Below are 16,444 nucleotides of genomic sequence, written 5' to 3'. Positions count from 1 at the left end.
AAAAGAAAAAAATTAAATCAAGCCAGTTGGTCTAAAAATAGCTTTCCCAGCTCAAACTTGAAGTTTTTGGTGAAGGACCTGTCTTGCATTTTGATATTAACGATAGCAAATGAGGGTGTTGGTTACAAGTTTATAGAGCCCAGTTATCTTGTTGAATAAAGAATGGACTGGCTGGCATTGGTTGTGATGAAGAATTATTATGTCATATATATGGGTGAGGGAATACACATGTATCACATTAGATCAGAACATTTGTCCCTCCTAAATATTCTAGCCAGGAAATTAATTCATTGGAAATCTTATTTACACATATGTTAGAGATGTTTATTACTTGTTCATTCTATGTAAATGGCTCTACTTTTATTAAAGACAAGTATCTATTTGAAAAGAAAAGTATTTCTCAGAGTTCTCACTCAGTGATGCCTGCATTTCACTGAGCTTTAGAAACAAGTGCCAGCTCTTGAATTAACACATGCCAGTTTCGCACAAGTGAAGGAAAAGTACTAATACCTAACATGAAGGATTCGTTTGAAGATCATACATGCAATATAGGGTATATGCTAGCATTTCACAAATAGCAGTATTTTAAGAAAACATATTTTCCATAAAAATGGAGACCCGTGGAAAAATTGCGTCTTTCATACTGGATCTCCTGTCTTTAAGCTCCTGTTACTCCAAATTAGCTGCCACCTCTAACTATCTCTTTCTGAAAATGCCCTACTGACAGCGATGCCGTAATGCTACCTGGCACCAGTCTACTCTCCATTAATAAAAATGAAAATAATCGTCATCCTTAATAAGAACTGGGCCATTTTCCGTTAGTAAAAATCGGACCTTTCAGGCGTCTATCTTATCTAATCTTAGCCTTTCTGTTCTTAACAAGTTTACAGAAAGCCAATTTCACCCAATAAGTAGAAACAGGCATATGTTAAAAGAACACATATTTAACAAATGCACATATGCTTACAAATATACGTCCACATGTGTCCACACATACGTATGCTTGTGGAAATTCAAGCACCATGGCATTTATTAATGGAAACCAATGTCTCCAGAGAAGGCAAAGCATAGCACTGAAACAGAAAGTAGTAAAAATGAGCAGACTTGAAAAGAATATGGTTAGCACACACATGTAAAGAAATGATAGGGAGTCAGGGGGCTGGGAGGCACAGCTAGGCACACAGGGGATGAAGAAACGTGTGTAGCTTGTCACGGAAGTAACCCCAGGTTGCAGGACTGTGATGCCAAAGCAAGTGCAGGATTGGTAACAGACTCACAGGTAAAGCTACATTGACGGAGAGGCCTTTCTGGAAAGAGAGAAGGAAGTGAGCATCCCTCACTTCTACACATTGTGAGGGTTTCCATAGGATCAGAATTTGTTTAGCTATATATATTTTCATTTAATAATCTGATGTTACCAGGACATGTGGGGAAGGAAACGTTCTGGAAAAGGAAGTGGTAATGAGGAGAAAAGTCCTAGAAAGTCAGACTATGAAATGAATAGATTGGTGGGTTCTCTAAGTACTTAATTTCCTGTCTGGGAGGTAGGTTTCTGACTCTGTACCTTATGAGTGCGGTGACCTATCAGGCTGTTTGCTGTGACGTCTGCTGCTTTCCTGCCTGTTTTATCTCCTGGATGCCCACAATAATCTTAGAGGAGAAAACAGAGAGCGAGCATATGTTCAATACAAAGGCCCCGTGAAATCTGTGAGCCTGCTGTGCATCAAGTCGATGTAATTCATTTATTTTTTTAAAGTGGTGATGATACGCTCTTTCCTCTGGATGACAAATTACAGAGCACATCTGAAAAGCCTTCTCTTCGGGGAAAACATTCTGCCTTTTTGTTCCTTGCATAGCATCTTTATTATGTATGATGAATAAAGAAAAGCAACATTGACTGAAGAGCCCTAAAAAGAAAAAAAGATAAAAGTACTAGATTTGAATATGTGATTATAATAACAGACACAAAGATAATACACATGTTGTATAGACAGTACTAAGCTAGGAGCAGCCATCCTTTGAAAGGTTTTTTTTTTTTTTTTTTTAAACTCTTTAAGATATGAATTATGGCTAAGTCTTACTGTCTTGTCACTATGTTGGGGGCAGAGTCTAGAACTGGTCAAGTTTATTGTAGCAGAGGCCACCATGAAAGTTTCTCTCTGTAGGATTCTGTCGGTTACCTGCAAATTGTGATGCCTCTCTAAGAAATACAAGAGAATAGCTTTGCTTTTCTCAAAGAATAATTTTGCTAGTTATTACTAAGACTTGCGTTAGTCCTTGCAGTATCTTTGCTCTGCTTACAATGATAAAGATTTACCACTGATGTTTAAATATTATGATTATGATACTTGTCTTCAGGCTACCCGGCATCTTTATCATCTTTGATTTCTTAGTGTCCTCCCTAGACATTTCAGATACTTTTTCTGTCTCCTAAAAACCCCTTATGTTCCTCCCTGTACATAATTGTCTCTTTCTCTAATAATCAAAGTCCTCCAGCCTGACCACCCTTATCTGCTCTTTTCTTCAGCTTCATCTATCTCTTCTATGAACTCAGAACCAGAGAAAGGGGAAGGGCATCTCTTGTCTGAGCCAAGTCCCTTTGTCACCCTCCACTTAGATCCTCTTTCTTCCTGCCCCAGGGATCTTCCTGTGTTCATCATCTTTGTAGCAAATGTACTTCCTTCCAAAACTTCATGCTTCCAGGAATTTATAGGTCCCTTTTAAGTTGGGAAAACCATTCCTTTGATTCAAATATTCGTCACCATTCAGTGAACATTTGTTGAATGCCTATGTATCACTTAGTGTTGGGTGTTTGCAAGCAACTGAAACATCTGGTTACCTTGAACAAAGAAGGAATGTATTGGAAGGCTATGAGGTGACCGTAAAATGAATGGAAAAGTTTCTTTGGCCTTGGAGATGACATAGGCCAGAGCAATTCAGGATAATCCAGGTGGCAAAGACTGAAGAAAGATCTCTTCTTGAAATGAAATCAATTTTAACCACCCTCACTTTCTGTATCACTCTTCCCCAAATTTAACTTCTAGGGGGTGACCGGTTGGTTAGGGCCACAATCCTGTTGGTAGACCTGAGAAGGGTAGGAAATATGGACTTAACAGTCTCCCTAGGTAATACTGCTTCCCGAGTGGGAGGAGTAGTTTTGAGGCGCTGTTGCCAGGAAAAAGAGAACGGGTATCGGCAAACCCAAAAAATAGCTAGTCACGGTCATCTACAATATGTCAGGCAGCCACCATGCCTGCTTTTAGAATAGATGATGAAAGAGGAAAACTAACATTTACTCAAAGGAAAATAATGATAAAAGTTGTGGAAATGAATGTCAGTTTGTGATAATGAGTCCAAATGTATACATACCATGAGATATATAAGAGAAATAGTCTCTTTTCAAAGGTGAAGACACAAGAAATTAAGTAAAATATGAATTATGACTAATTACACTATCTTGTCCCAGTGAAAAGATAAGAGACTGGAGCCAGTCCAAGATGAGCAAGTACCTGTCCTCAAGAGCATATGGTCAGTGGGGAGTCCAAGGTGGGAAGAAGTAATTTTAAGACAATATAGAAAGCTATTGATATGAGGACACAGAGAAAGAGCAACTAATCATAGGGTGGGCTGATTCTGAGGAGGTTTCCAGGAAGAAAAAAAAATCTCGGCTGGAATTTAAGATCAAACAATCTGTGGTAGATGGAATGGTGCAGTGAGAAGTGCATGGTGAGAAGGCCATGCTAGGAAGAGAGACTAGCTGGAGGAGAGAAGCAGCATGCATGTAAAACTTGTGTGGTCACCAAGTGGAGAAGGAATTAGAGAGGGCCAATAGCATGAGGATTGGAAAATGCCTGTTGGTTTGGTAGATAGGAAGCCAGTGGTGAGGTGGGAAAGGGCAGTTTGAGTACAGCAGGAAAGACAGGAAGAAACCAGATGTGGTGCCAAGGAGGGAACTGGAGGTTCATGGGAAAGGAGAGAAGGAGGTCGACAGGAAATGGAGGATAGCATGGTGAGAGGTGGAGAGAAAGGAAGAAAAGCAGACTGACTCACACCTGATGGGGACTGAGCAGTGACGCCTGTACTCTTACACACTGCAAAGGTGAGGTTGGTAGAGAGGAAAAGACTGAGGACACACAGAAGGACACATAAAGATCAGAGGAACAAGAAGGAATGTTGGCCTTAAATGGAAGAGATTACTTATCCTCTGATACTGGTGATCAGAACATAAGAAGAGGTGTCAATATATGGAAGTCTGTGAGTGGGAGGACAAGGACATCGAGAGAGGTTTTCATGGATAACCTCAAGAGGGGACTAGGCACACTTGGGCATTAAAAGAAAACCTAGGTTCACATTTTGGTTCCACTGTAAAAGCCAGGTGACCTCTGGAAAGTTACTTAACCAATCTAAGCCTCAATTACCCCATTTCTAGAATGGAGACCCGAAAGTACCCACCTCAAAATTAAAACACTGAGTACTGTCGCTGATACCTAGCCAGGACTTAATGGTATCTATTAGTAGCTGTATAAGTATCTACAAGCAAAGTATTAATGAGTTACTTTATAATACACATGATCCCCTATTTGAGAGTAGAGTCTAGAGCCAGTGAGCCCCAGCCCTGCCACTTATCTTCTGTGGACCTTGGAATGATAATAGTACTTACCTCATAGGGTTATTGCAAAGATTAAATAAATTAGTTCACATAAAACACTCAGGATTCTATTATTGGTATCCTGATTTCTATTTAAGTTTCAAAACAGCACCTTCAATATATATTGTCATCTGTATTTTATAAGGGAGGCCCTCAGAGTGCAGAAGAGTTCAATGGCTTGCCCAGAGGTAGATATCTAACAAATGGCAGAGATGGACTAAAACCCAGATTCCCTGACTCTCCACATTTTATCTGCTGGGCATTAACTATGACTTTGGATGCACTGCCTGCCTTTGACCTTTAGTACTGCTCATCCATACTCTTAACTGGTCATCATCACATACTCTGTCAGTTCTTCTTGACCATTAGCCTCCAGTCTCATCCTGGGGTCTAGCCAACTAATTGTTTGTCCTGCATTTGTGACCAGAGGCTTAAGCTCCAGCTACTGATGGTCTGTATATAGGTAAGGGGCACAGGGTAAGTATAAATTTGATTCACCTGAGGATTGTTCCATGAGTACATGATGGAGGTCACAAACATTTAAGAGAAAGGATACCATAACACCTAGTGAATGTTACATTTGTTTCTGTGAATGTAGTGAAAGAGATCTGGCCAGTTCCAAAGATGCTACGCATCTGTGCCTGCTCTACCTATGCGTGTCTACACGCGTAGCATCTTTCTCATCAGTATGGCCAGGTGTTTCATTGCAATACAGTTCAGCTCATTGGAAGCACCCAAAGACTTACCTTCTGGATTGTACTGTGGATGCTTGATGATAAAAGTCTGACTCTGTTTCTGCTCTTGTAGCAAATCTGATGGGAATCTCAGTTCCAAACGTTGTATCACATCCTGACCTTTCTTTGATGTATCTTGGTGTGGCAGACAGATGTATCTAAGCATCAAATCCAAAGTATTTCAGACCAGCCTTGTTCTTCATAACACGATTAGGAGACAGAATGGCCCTTCTGTGCAATCCAGCTTTACCATATAAAAGAAAATGTACGTAAAAAGCAGATTCTCCATATTTAGACATGAGGTTCTTTGGGGTCAGGTTTTATTTAATTTCCATACACTTAGGTTTTACGTTCAAAATGTATTTCCACTTCATGGACTTAATGAGTCAAACATTAAGGATTGAAAGGAGAATTCCAATAGTATTTTAAAACAATTAAGCTGCAGAATGTCAATATTTGGACACCTAAAAAGAAAATATTTCTTTTAATGAGTACTAATGTAATCATTAATATACCAAAGAAAGGGTGCATGGAGACCATTGAATTCACTAATGTCTTAAAGAAGGGCAGTTTTAGTTCAACTGCTAAGGAAATGTTTTATTTCAGCTAGGAAGAAAAGGGTTTTATATACAAATGAAATGGCTTTACAGTATGGGAAGGATTTGGAGGGAGTGAAAAAGAAAGCCCTAAGCATCAGAAGTATTAAACAGGGATGTGCAGGAAGGACAAGGAGGAGAGGAGGGCGGGGTAGAGGGTGCTTTCTAAATGGGCTTCATTTCAGATCCTTGACTGCTCTTGCTGGCTCCACATTAGAAGCTGCCTCTGTAAATGGTAAAGGGACCCTTACATATTGTCAGGGCCACCTGATGCATGGCTGTGAACCTCACAAACACAGGGCAAGAGAAGGCACAAAATAATGGGAGAGCAGACCCTGGGACCCGTTACAGGCCAAGAAGAGAGCAGAAAGATGCACAGAAGAAAGTTGCACAGGTGCCACACGGAAGGTTTCTGCTCTATTCAGTTATCTCAAACCCATAGGATAAATGTCAATTTTAAGCCAAATTTACTAACCTGGAGACTTAGGATTTTTCAACATCCCTTCTGTCACTGGTGGGAATTTTGATACTGATCCATCTCAGAGGGACTGTGGAATGGTCCCTCCGATGGATTCTGTGGTATAACTAAGGATAAGAACTGGGTAGATTTTCTTAGAAAATGTGGAAAGTGAGTGTCATTTGTTAGAAGAAGAAATATTGAAACAACAACAGGGCTTACAAATGTGTTGACTGAAGGGAAAAAATTTAAATAGAAACTTGGGTGCCAAAGAAGTAAAGGGATGTAAAAATGTAACCAACTGTCTAAAAAGATTTATAAAACCATTCATTTGCTCAGCGAATATTTTCAAAGCACCTACTATGTGCTAAACACTGTGCCAGGCTCTTCATATACCATGGTTAACAAGACAGTTGCTGACCTTGTGGAAGGTCCAGACAAGTAGATAGGAGTTAACAATGAAGTTTGATCTGCATTCTGATGGATGATCATACTATAATGAGACCAAGAGCCAGAGCACCTACCTGAGCTTCCAGCGTGTTACTGACAACTTGTTAGGAGATGTGAAACTAAGCTGATAACTGAGGGGAAACGGTAGCCAGGCAAATGCAAGCATACCTGGAAGACTGAATGGCTGAGGCCTGGAGGACACCCGAAAGGCCTGCACAGCTCACTGGAGAAGTTGGTGGGAAAGGTAGACCACTGGGGCGGCAGGAAGCTGAAGGAAGAGAAGTAGCATTTATTGAGAAACCACTGTCAGGCATGTTTTACATACATTATCTTATTTCATCTTCAATATAACAGATTTTGCCTTCATTTCACAGATGAAGAAAAAAGAATTGCAGGGAGAATAGGTGACTTGGCCAAGGACACACAGCTTAGTGCCAACCCCATTAGAACCCAACCTCAACCATTTCTGTCCCTGAGCCTTCATGCTTCCCATGGATTTAAGGAAACAATAACCATTGGCACCTGGGCGGCTCAGTTGGTTGAGTAACTAACTTCGCCTCAGGTTATAATCTCATGGTCCGTGAGTTCGAGCCCCGTGTGGGGCTCTGTGTTGACAGCTCAGAGCCTGGAGCCTGCTTTGGTTTCTGTGTCTCCCTCTCTCTCTCTACCCCTCCCCTGTTCACGCTGTCTCTCTCTCTCTCTCTCTCTCTCTCTCAAAGAATAAACATTAAAAAAAATTAAACAATAACCTATTTCCCAAAGATGGCTAATTAAGCCACAAACCAAATCAGTCTTAACCTTTAAATAATGTCAAATCTTTTCTGGGGAAAGTTTTCATGTCTGGTACAGAGTCCCTCAACGAAAGAGCGACAGGTATATGGAGTGTGTATGGTGTAAGAAGCAAAGTGATAGTAATATAATGGGAACCACGGTCTTAGTTTCCTTGGATCTTCAGTATATCCCATAAGGTTGAGGTGAATTTGCTAAATCCACATCACCCTGCTGCTGCTTGTACTTGCAACTGAATGCAAAATTCGTTGCTTCCTGCTCCGTTCATCTTGTGACGAGGACTTTTTTGATTATAGTTAGTTTTACACTGGTCTGTGTCTTCTATGAGTTGTAAAGTCTGTCTCACAGACTCACTTGGTAGAGTGCGTGAGATCAGGCTGATGTAGATTCCTAGTCCTACTGTAAACTACGCACTACGGTAAAGTGCGCTTTATATACTTTAATTGAGTGCAGTGGTGAGGTGGTACATGTTGAACAACCAGTTCTTAGGGGAAAGAAATTGCTAATTTGTAACATTTGCCAATTTCCATAGTCTAAATGCTCCCCTGGTTGCCAGCTAGCAGTGTGATGTCACTGAGTGAGGACTTCGAAGAGCTGTGTCAGAGGGTTGCGTTGTCTAGTTTTCCCACCATTCACATATACTAGATATAAAAAGGTAGTAAGATAATTAGCAAGTACTGTGTTTTGAGTACTTACTGGTTTTAATGTCAATATGGCTTATTTAATTGCAAGTTTATATAACTTGATTTTTAATAATGGGTGTGTCCAACAATTGGCTCACAGAATTCCTGAGAATTTAGCAATTGGCCCTTCCGAGCCAGTAGCAGCTGGCTCCAGCACACCGCTGAATCATGAGCGTCTAAGGCAGGAAACCTCTTTGTGCTCATCATTGTGTTTTCAGTGCTTCGTATGTGGCCTAGAACTCAGAAGATATTTGGTTCATCAATAAATGATGAACAAAAAAAAAAAAAACAAAACAAAACACAGGCAAATGCAAAACCAAGTTGCTGCCTCAATAGGAAAAAGACCTTAGATATGTCCCATAGCCTCTCTGGTCTCTCATGCTTCATCTGTAAGGCAAGGGGCTTGGATGATTTTCACTGACCTATGGCTCCCTGAAGCTCTCACATTCTACATATTCTAATGACCAAAAGAAGCAAAATCTGTGATTATCCAACTATTTTCTCACCTGTATGCCTATATTGTGATGACAACATAATTACCTCATGTAGGACTTAGGCACCAAGTGAATGGGAGATTCAGAACTTACTTTATCTTGAATAGAGATGAAGACTACTTAATTTGCTTCTATTTACTCTGGAATTGTTAGGCCATTTGTCTAGATTTGCTTTAGCAGGGCATCATCATGTGGTCTTATATATTTGGATTTAATGAAAAAATCTGACTATTTAAGTGATAGGGGAAAAAAGGTCCTCATTTTCAGATGTTTGATAAAGCTTAAATGCTAACTTTTTTGGAGCTATGAGCTTATGATTAATTTTGTCAAGCATTTCCTTTGAAGGGGAGATCAGAATAAACACTAAATTCAATAAATAACCACATTATGGAAAGAACCCAAATGTTCATTGATGATGAATAGATAAAGAAGACACACACGCACACACACACACACACACACACACACACACACACACTGGAATATTACTTGCTGATTAAAAAGAATGAAATCTTGCCATTTGCAACAACACAGATGGAACTAGAGTGTGCTATGCCAAGCGATATAAGTCAGTCAGAAAAAGATAAATATATGATTTCACTCATAAGTGGAATTTAAGAAACAAAACAGATGAGCTATATTGGAAAGGGAAGAAAAAATAAGATAAAAATGGAGGGAGGTGAACCATAAGAGACTCTTAAATGGAACAAATTGAGGGTTGCTTGGAGGAGTGTTGGGTGGGAGGGATGGAGCTAAATGGGTGATGGGCTTTAAGAAGGACATTTTTGGGGATGAGCACTGGGTGTATATGTAGGTGATGACTCACTAAATTCTACTCCTGAGTCATTATTACACTATATTTAAGCCAACTTGGATTTAAATAAAATTAAAAAAAATAATAAACACTAAAGATAAAGCCTTTAACATAGTTTAAGCCATTTTTCTAAAACTTGTCTGATCCCCTCTTTCCTCACGGAATACTGGTATTCCATGAAACCCAGTTTGGAAAATGCTGCTCTTGATGCTTTTTGATAACTAGCCATGAATTGGACCAGAAAGAAATGGTTTTATTATTTGTTTATATGTGTTGAATAATTTACAATTTTGAAGTTTCATGTTTTCAATGATTAATTTAGAATTCTACCTATCCAGGTGTTATTAAACACCATTAACCTGATCTTTAGTAGAAAGCAAAAACAGATGGTGTATTAGAGTAATCTCACAGTAAATGTGGAAAGACTAAGACCTTTTCCTCTTCCAGATTTCCTGAAGATATCCAGTATAATTTGCCACCCATTCACCTTGTTTGTAAAATGAGGCAGATAGACTAGGTATGTCTCAGAGTGTCAGATTTATGCTGTTAGCCGTGTCACCAATGCAGAGGGAGCCCTGTCAATGGGGAGGATTATGGTACTAAAACCTAAAACACATTTGGAGAAGTGAAGGGGGAACCAGAGAAGAGTTTAATTAATCTACATGTTCTGATGTTTGAATGTTGACACACTCAACCACACTTAGGTCCAAGAGAACTTAGAAAAAAAATTTCCCCTGGGAGAATAGACTTGATTTACATGGGACTTCTTTCATTAAATTCAGTGAAGCCTGCAAAACTTGCTAATGAAGGAAAATTATGAAGTATTCTGGCTCAATTTACTTGCTCTTTCCATAATAATTTGGCCTCAGACCATCTTACACAGACTCTAAGGTAATCAAGTTTCCAAGAAATTAGCCTCTCATTCTTTAGCTTAAGATCCAGAGAAGTATGTTTTGCTCTTATCAGAAGGATTAAGAAGATACGGTAAAACTGGATTGGTAATCTGACTTTATTGTAAGACATTTAGGTTATGTTAGACATTAAATTTTAACATATTTTTTGAATATATGCAGATGTCTCCATAGAACTTCTCAACTTTCCTAAGGCATTACTGATCTCTCAACCCTTAGGAAAAAGGTCTAGAACAGATGTTTCATGGACGTGTGGGGGTGAAATAGTTAATTAAGTCTTTGCTATTTCAAGGATTTGAGATTTTTATGTTGCCCTCTCCAATCTATCCTGTACTTTGCAGTCAGAGTGATCAATATTAGCATACAGATCTGTTTAAAACTTTCCTTTAAAGCGGTCCTAGTGCTCTGAGCAGAAGGTACAAACTCCTCAGCTGGGAGGTCCGATATTATACAACTGTTGTCTGCCACTCTCCTCTTGAATAAGTTAGGGTGGGCTTTACATTGGTTTTTGGTTTTTCCATGGTGTCACTCAACTCTCAAGTGTTTACCATACCACAGATTACTCAGGCATCAAGAACAGCTCAGGTCAACAGCAAGGATTTGTTCATTGTAATCTACTTAGGGACTCAGGCTACCTGGGTGTCTCCACGTCGAATGTTGCTGGTTGTTCTACTAGAGGGAAAAAAAGCTATGGAGAGTCCCACCTCAGCAACTAGGTGCTCTGACCTTGACGTGACCCTTGTGCTCACAACTCATGGCCGTAACTAGTTACAGGAACTCATCTAGCCACAAGAGAGCCTGCTGTGTGTCCAGAGGAAGAGAGGGGTGAACATACTGGTGAACACTGCTGATGACTGCCACAAGGCTTCAGTTTTTTGCTATTGACTGTCCTCTACAGATCTACACTCCAGAGGTCATCACAACATCATCCATTTAGCTGTTCATGCCCTTCATCACAGCACGAGATCTGTTCACTCAGCCTCTTCACCTATGCAATTCTTTCACTTACTCCTCTCTCTTCCTTCCCCCTCCTTCACTTTGCATCGAGGCTCAGAATATTCTTCCTCTTCTTCCTTTCCTCTTCCTTTATAACTCAGTTTTTCTATTACCTTGTTCAGGAGGCTTCTCTCTGCATTCCACAAAGCTGGCTTCCACAAAGCTGCATTCCACAAAGCTGACCAATCCCTTCTCTGGTCTCTGTAACAGAAACTGTATCACACTGTATTGCAAATGCTTATTTATCTACCCCTGTCTTGGAGATGGGTAAAGAAGCATTTACAATTCACTGTTCCAAGTACCTTGCACAGTGCCTGGCAAAGAGTCAATAAATAATTAATAATTGCTGTTTGAGTGAATTGGTTCCAAGAGCTTCTTTATAGTGAATAACTTAGCATCATTATGGATGTGAGAAATTCCTTATACCCTAGTTTTCAGACTATTGCATTAGTTAAAAGAATGATCCAATCATAGGTCTGTTGGTTTACTTGATGACAACAATTCAGAAAATGAGTTTTAGATTTTCATGTGGCTGAGAATATACCTAGCCACTCAAGCTAGTGGTGCCATACATGGGGTTGAGCAGCAGCATGTAACATGGAGTGTAAGTTCAAAGTAAAATATTGGCCCTTAAGAGCATAAAGTAGATAGTCACCAAATAATACTGCTTGTTCTTAGAATCCAGCCGTGCAAATACAGCTAGTCAACACAAACAGGTCAACTTTGTTTAAATACATTATTTTCCTTCTCTGAACACTTAGAAACTAGAGGAAGAGATAATACAAACATTTCTTGCTTTCAACTTGACAATCTTCAAAAGAAACTTTCAACCTATGCATCAATCATATGGGAAATTTAAACATGAAGTAAGAATAATTTTATGTCTCATTCCACAACTGATAGTGTGTGGTTAAATTACCCAAGGAGGCAGTTGAGAATACCAATCCCTGTCATTGGCCTATTCTTCAAATTCTGTCCCACAATTTGCCAAGTTTCTCAGACGAAGCTCAAGCAACTCAAAGAATTAACACAATTGTTAAGGCACATTCTTAAAGTATAAGCATTTGGGATTAGCTCTGAGCCTTATGTATAAAAGTTGCCAAAAAACCAAGGGGATAATAGCATATAAGCAGGAAGAAAGTTTTCATGCTACACACACACACAGACACACACACGCACGCGCACACACACACATGTGTATACATAATTATTTACATATATATTACATGCTTTAAAGTCTGAGAAAATTGTTACTAGAACATCAAACACCAGGTAAACTCATTTCATGGGAAAAGAATACATCCAAAGAAAGGATTAAAAAACAAATAGTCTAATTCTGTAAAATACTTGACTCAGATTGTGGAGACCTGTTTTGTTTCCTTCAGAGCCAGAACTGGGAGAGATTAATAGTGAACTACGGTGAATACATTCTGAGGCCAAAACTTAACATCTGCTGAAGGATAGGTGTCAATTCCATGGGCCACTGGGGAAGAGAAACCCTCTGGGTCTCTGCAGTGTTGCTTTTCTTCTTTCTCAACCCCCCAAAATGGATACAACCTTAACAGAGTGAGAGGAGAGCTAGCTTGGCCAAAGAGGACTCACAGGCTGAGATTTGTTCCATGTGGTCAGCATAATCCTAGACCTAAGGGGATTCTTTACATAACTACCAAATCCAAACACCACTTTGCAAGGTACCCAAATACTTTCAACTTTATATATTATGCAAATAATGCACAATTAATGTTGCTTATGAATTTTACACAATCGTATCTTGATATGTGGTTACATTTGTGTACGAATTTGTTTTGATAATTTTATAATTTCTTTAGGTAGTCAATTTCTTGAAGACATGGAACATGTGTGTGTGGAATGAGAACTATAATTTTTTTTTTATAACCTAGTGTCAGGTATCTTAGGAATGGTAAACATGTGTAAGAATAATAATGAAAAAACTATTCCAGAAATGACATGAAAGTGCTGAAAAGTTCTCAAGACTTTATAGATAGCCTAGAACTAATGTTTGATTTGGGGACAAAACAGATAGAAGTCTGAAAAGATCTTTCCCCACTGTGAAGTTAAGTTGAAGGTAAGTTGACAGTATTTATGAAAAATATTAGCTAACTTTTGTTTGAATAATTGTCATAATCATTATCTCAGTCAAACATATCTAAGTATTTTTACAGAAAAGTGTTTAACAACTTAAATAAACTCTTACTGAGCCAGGGAGTGGGAGAGGCAAACAGCTGTTATACCCAGTGGTCATAATGGTGTATTTACTCCCTGTAAGGGGTGAAGGAGGTCACTCTCATGCCCTTGAGAGAAGAGTGGAAAATGGTAGACAGCTGCCCCCACTGTTGGAACTTACCAGAACTAGAAAAGGCAGGTCTAGATGAAGTCACTGGCTCTGAAAATCTGACTTCTTCCTCTCTTGACTGTTTTGCTAGATGGGTCCTGAGACTGCCAGAGTCCAGGACCTAACTGAAGCTTTCAAACAGAGAATGTGCATGAGAAGCCATCGAAAATTCCATGTTTCAGAGCTCACAAGATTGGTAAAGGTCGCTGAGCCTAACTCTTTCATTTTACAGATGGGAAACCTGAGGCCAAAAGGGGTTCTGTGACTTGCCCAAGCTCACACAAGTGAGTAACACAAAAGCCAGACTCTTGACTTCCAGCCCAGTGTATTTTCCATGACACAACACAACACATGAGTCATCTGGAGAAAGGAGCCTAGAATTATAAGGGTGGGGCAGCAATTGAAGAGAGATTTAGGTATGTAGCTTTGGCAGAGTGCTCTCTTTAAGACAAAGGAGTTATTTTGGAGTAAATGCCCCCAGTGTTAACATTTAGAAATCACAATACCCAGTGGGATCTTCAGCTGTCAGGGTAAGAAGTTTGCTTTCTAGAGAAAAACAAAAACAAAAACAAGTTTGCCCTGACAAGGGTCTAACGATTGCATAGGCTCTCTGTGGGACCACAGTCATGAAAGCTTGTCTTGGTTTGTCAGAGAGAACCCCACCATGGAAGGGTGGACTGCAGGCCCCTGTGGCTAGCAAAAAGGGTGGCTTTGGGAAGGGTGGTACTTTCTAACAGATGGCTCCCATCTGGCCACCAAGTCAGAACCACTTTTGTGAAAAGGCTGCTGCTTTCCAGGGTTTCTGGCATGTGCGTTCCAAACAGGATCAAGAACATCTGGAGAACTTGGAACCAGAAATATGGTCATGGCCTCTAGGCAAACGATCAGCAAACTGAGTCACTGAAATCTCTGTTTCGGAAAGCATTAGCTGAGGGTCTGGAAGCAGTGCTTAGGTGAGCCCATATCCATGGGTCCTACTTCTATCTCTGCCTGCTTCTCTGGGTTGGGCTTGTACTGGAGCCCAAGTTTCATATGTGAACAGTGCTTTCCAACTAAGGAATTTAAATGCACAAGGAAACAGAATAATCGTAGATTCATAGGGGATGCTGGGATAGGTGGTGGAAGACCTGATCCTTGAGTCCTTACAAATGTCTGTGGTGGGTATTAGGAGGAAAGGTATGGGGGAACGGGCTTCTTCTAAGACATTGAGAGAACTCTGAAATATTTAGAACCTCCATAGCCTGTTCCAGAGTTGATGGCATGAATGTCATGAGGTGAGGTTTTGGTTTTCTTGCTGTTCCATATATTTTCTGTACCCAGAAAGGAAGGAAAAAAGAATGACAGAAATGTAATGTGCATAGCATATATAAGTTTTACTCTGAAATGGAATTTGTAGAAAAGTGCCTTCACAGTTAGGACTGAGAATCTAAGATAGTTCTCTATATTTCTGAGCTCTCTACTACCACCATCATCTACCCGCACAGTTATCATTTTAGCACTTATTACCTTGTAATTTTCCATTTTCTTCTTTCTGTTAGCTTCAGATTCTAAACACCTTGAGGGCTTTATTCCATGAACCATTCAGCACAGAACTGTACTTATTGAAAGACCAGAAGCAATGATATTAATGCAGCAATAATTGACAGTGATGATTATGATTATAGCAACAATTGTACATGTGCAGCATTCTATATGTGGCTTGCAAAGCACTTTCACATATATTGTACCATTTCAAAATTTGACTAAATTTGTGGAGGCAGATGGTTCCCTTTGAGAAAACTGAACCTCAGATGGAAGCACTTCCCCTTGGGCTCCCAACTGATAACTGAACGAAATTCAGCCCAGGTCTTCTGTCTCCAGTTCAGATGCTTTTTCAATGGTCAAGAGGGTATCTAGATTTCAAACAATGTGTTCGTCAGAGAATTGACTCACCAAAGTTGCTAGTTTTATACATATATATTATGAGAAATGGAGGTGTGTACAATCTTGCCTTCAGTGTTTAATTATGCAAAATTTTGGAGCAACAAAGTCGCTTTTAATTAAGAAGCTTTATAATGGTAAAGACTAATTCACAACTAAACCACACCAAAAAAAACCCCAAAAAACAAAAAAAATCAAAGGGCCTCTAAAGCCTTAAATGAAGAGATTCTTGAGTAAAAACATTAGTTGTTCAGCCCCTTTTTTGGGTACCACAAGCAGTATGTCTTTATTCATATCACGTGACATTGATTTTTCCCATCTAAAAAATGATAAAGCTGAACCAAATGGTGCATCTGTCAATTCCTGTCCTTAGTCTGTTCAGGCTGCTATAACACAAACATCATAGATTGGGGGGCTTAAACTACAAAAATTATTTCTCATAGTTTTTGTGGCTGGGAAGTCCAAGATCAAGGTGCTAGTAGATTTGGTGTTGGGTGAGGACCATGGTTCACAGACTTTCATCTTGTCCTTGTGTCATCACTTGGTGGAAGGGGCAAGAGAGCTCTCTGGGGTCTTTATTATAAGGGCACTAATGCCAT

At 39.6% G+C, this 16,444-nt stretch overlaps 1 protein-coding gene across 8 annotated transcripts in view; it reads left to right on the top strand.

Annotated features, from left to right (window-relative positions):
* ADAMTSL1 (ADAMTS like 1) overlaps positions 1 to 16,444 on the top strand; it is an 872,819-nt gene that overhangs the window by 75,979 nt on the left and 780,396 nt on the right. The gene's annotated exons all lie outside the window — the stretch shown is intronic.

The sequence above is a fragment of the Acinonyx jubatus genome, chromosome D4, assembly GCF_027475565.1.
Source record: "Acinonyx jubatus isolate Ajub_Pintada_27869175 chromosome D4, VMU_Ajub_asm_v1.0, whole genome shotgun sequence".
NCBI lineage: Eukaryota > Metazoa > Chordata > Mammalia > Carnivora > Felidae > Acinonyx > Acinonyx jubatus.
The sequence above is the reverse complement of the archived record's forward strand: the minus strand, read 5'-3'. Positions and strand labels throughout refer to the sequence as shown.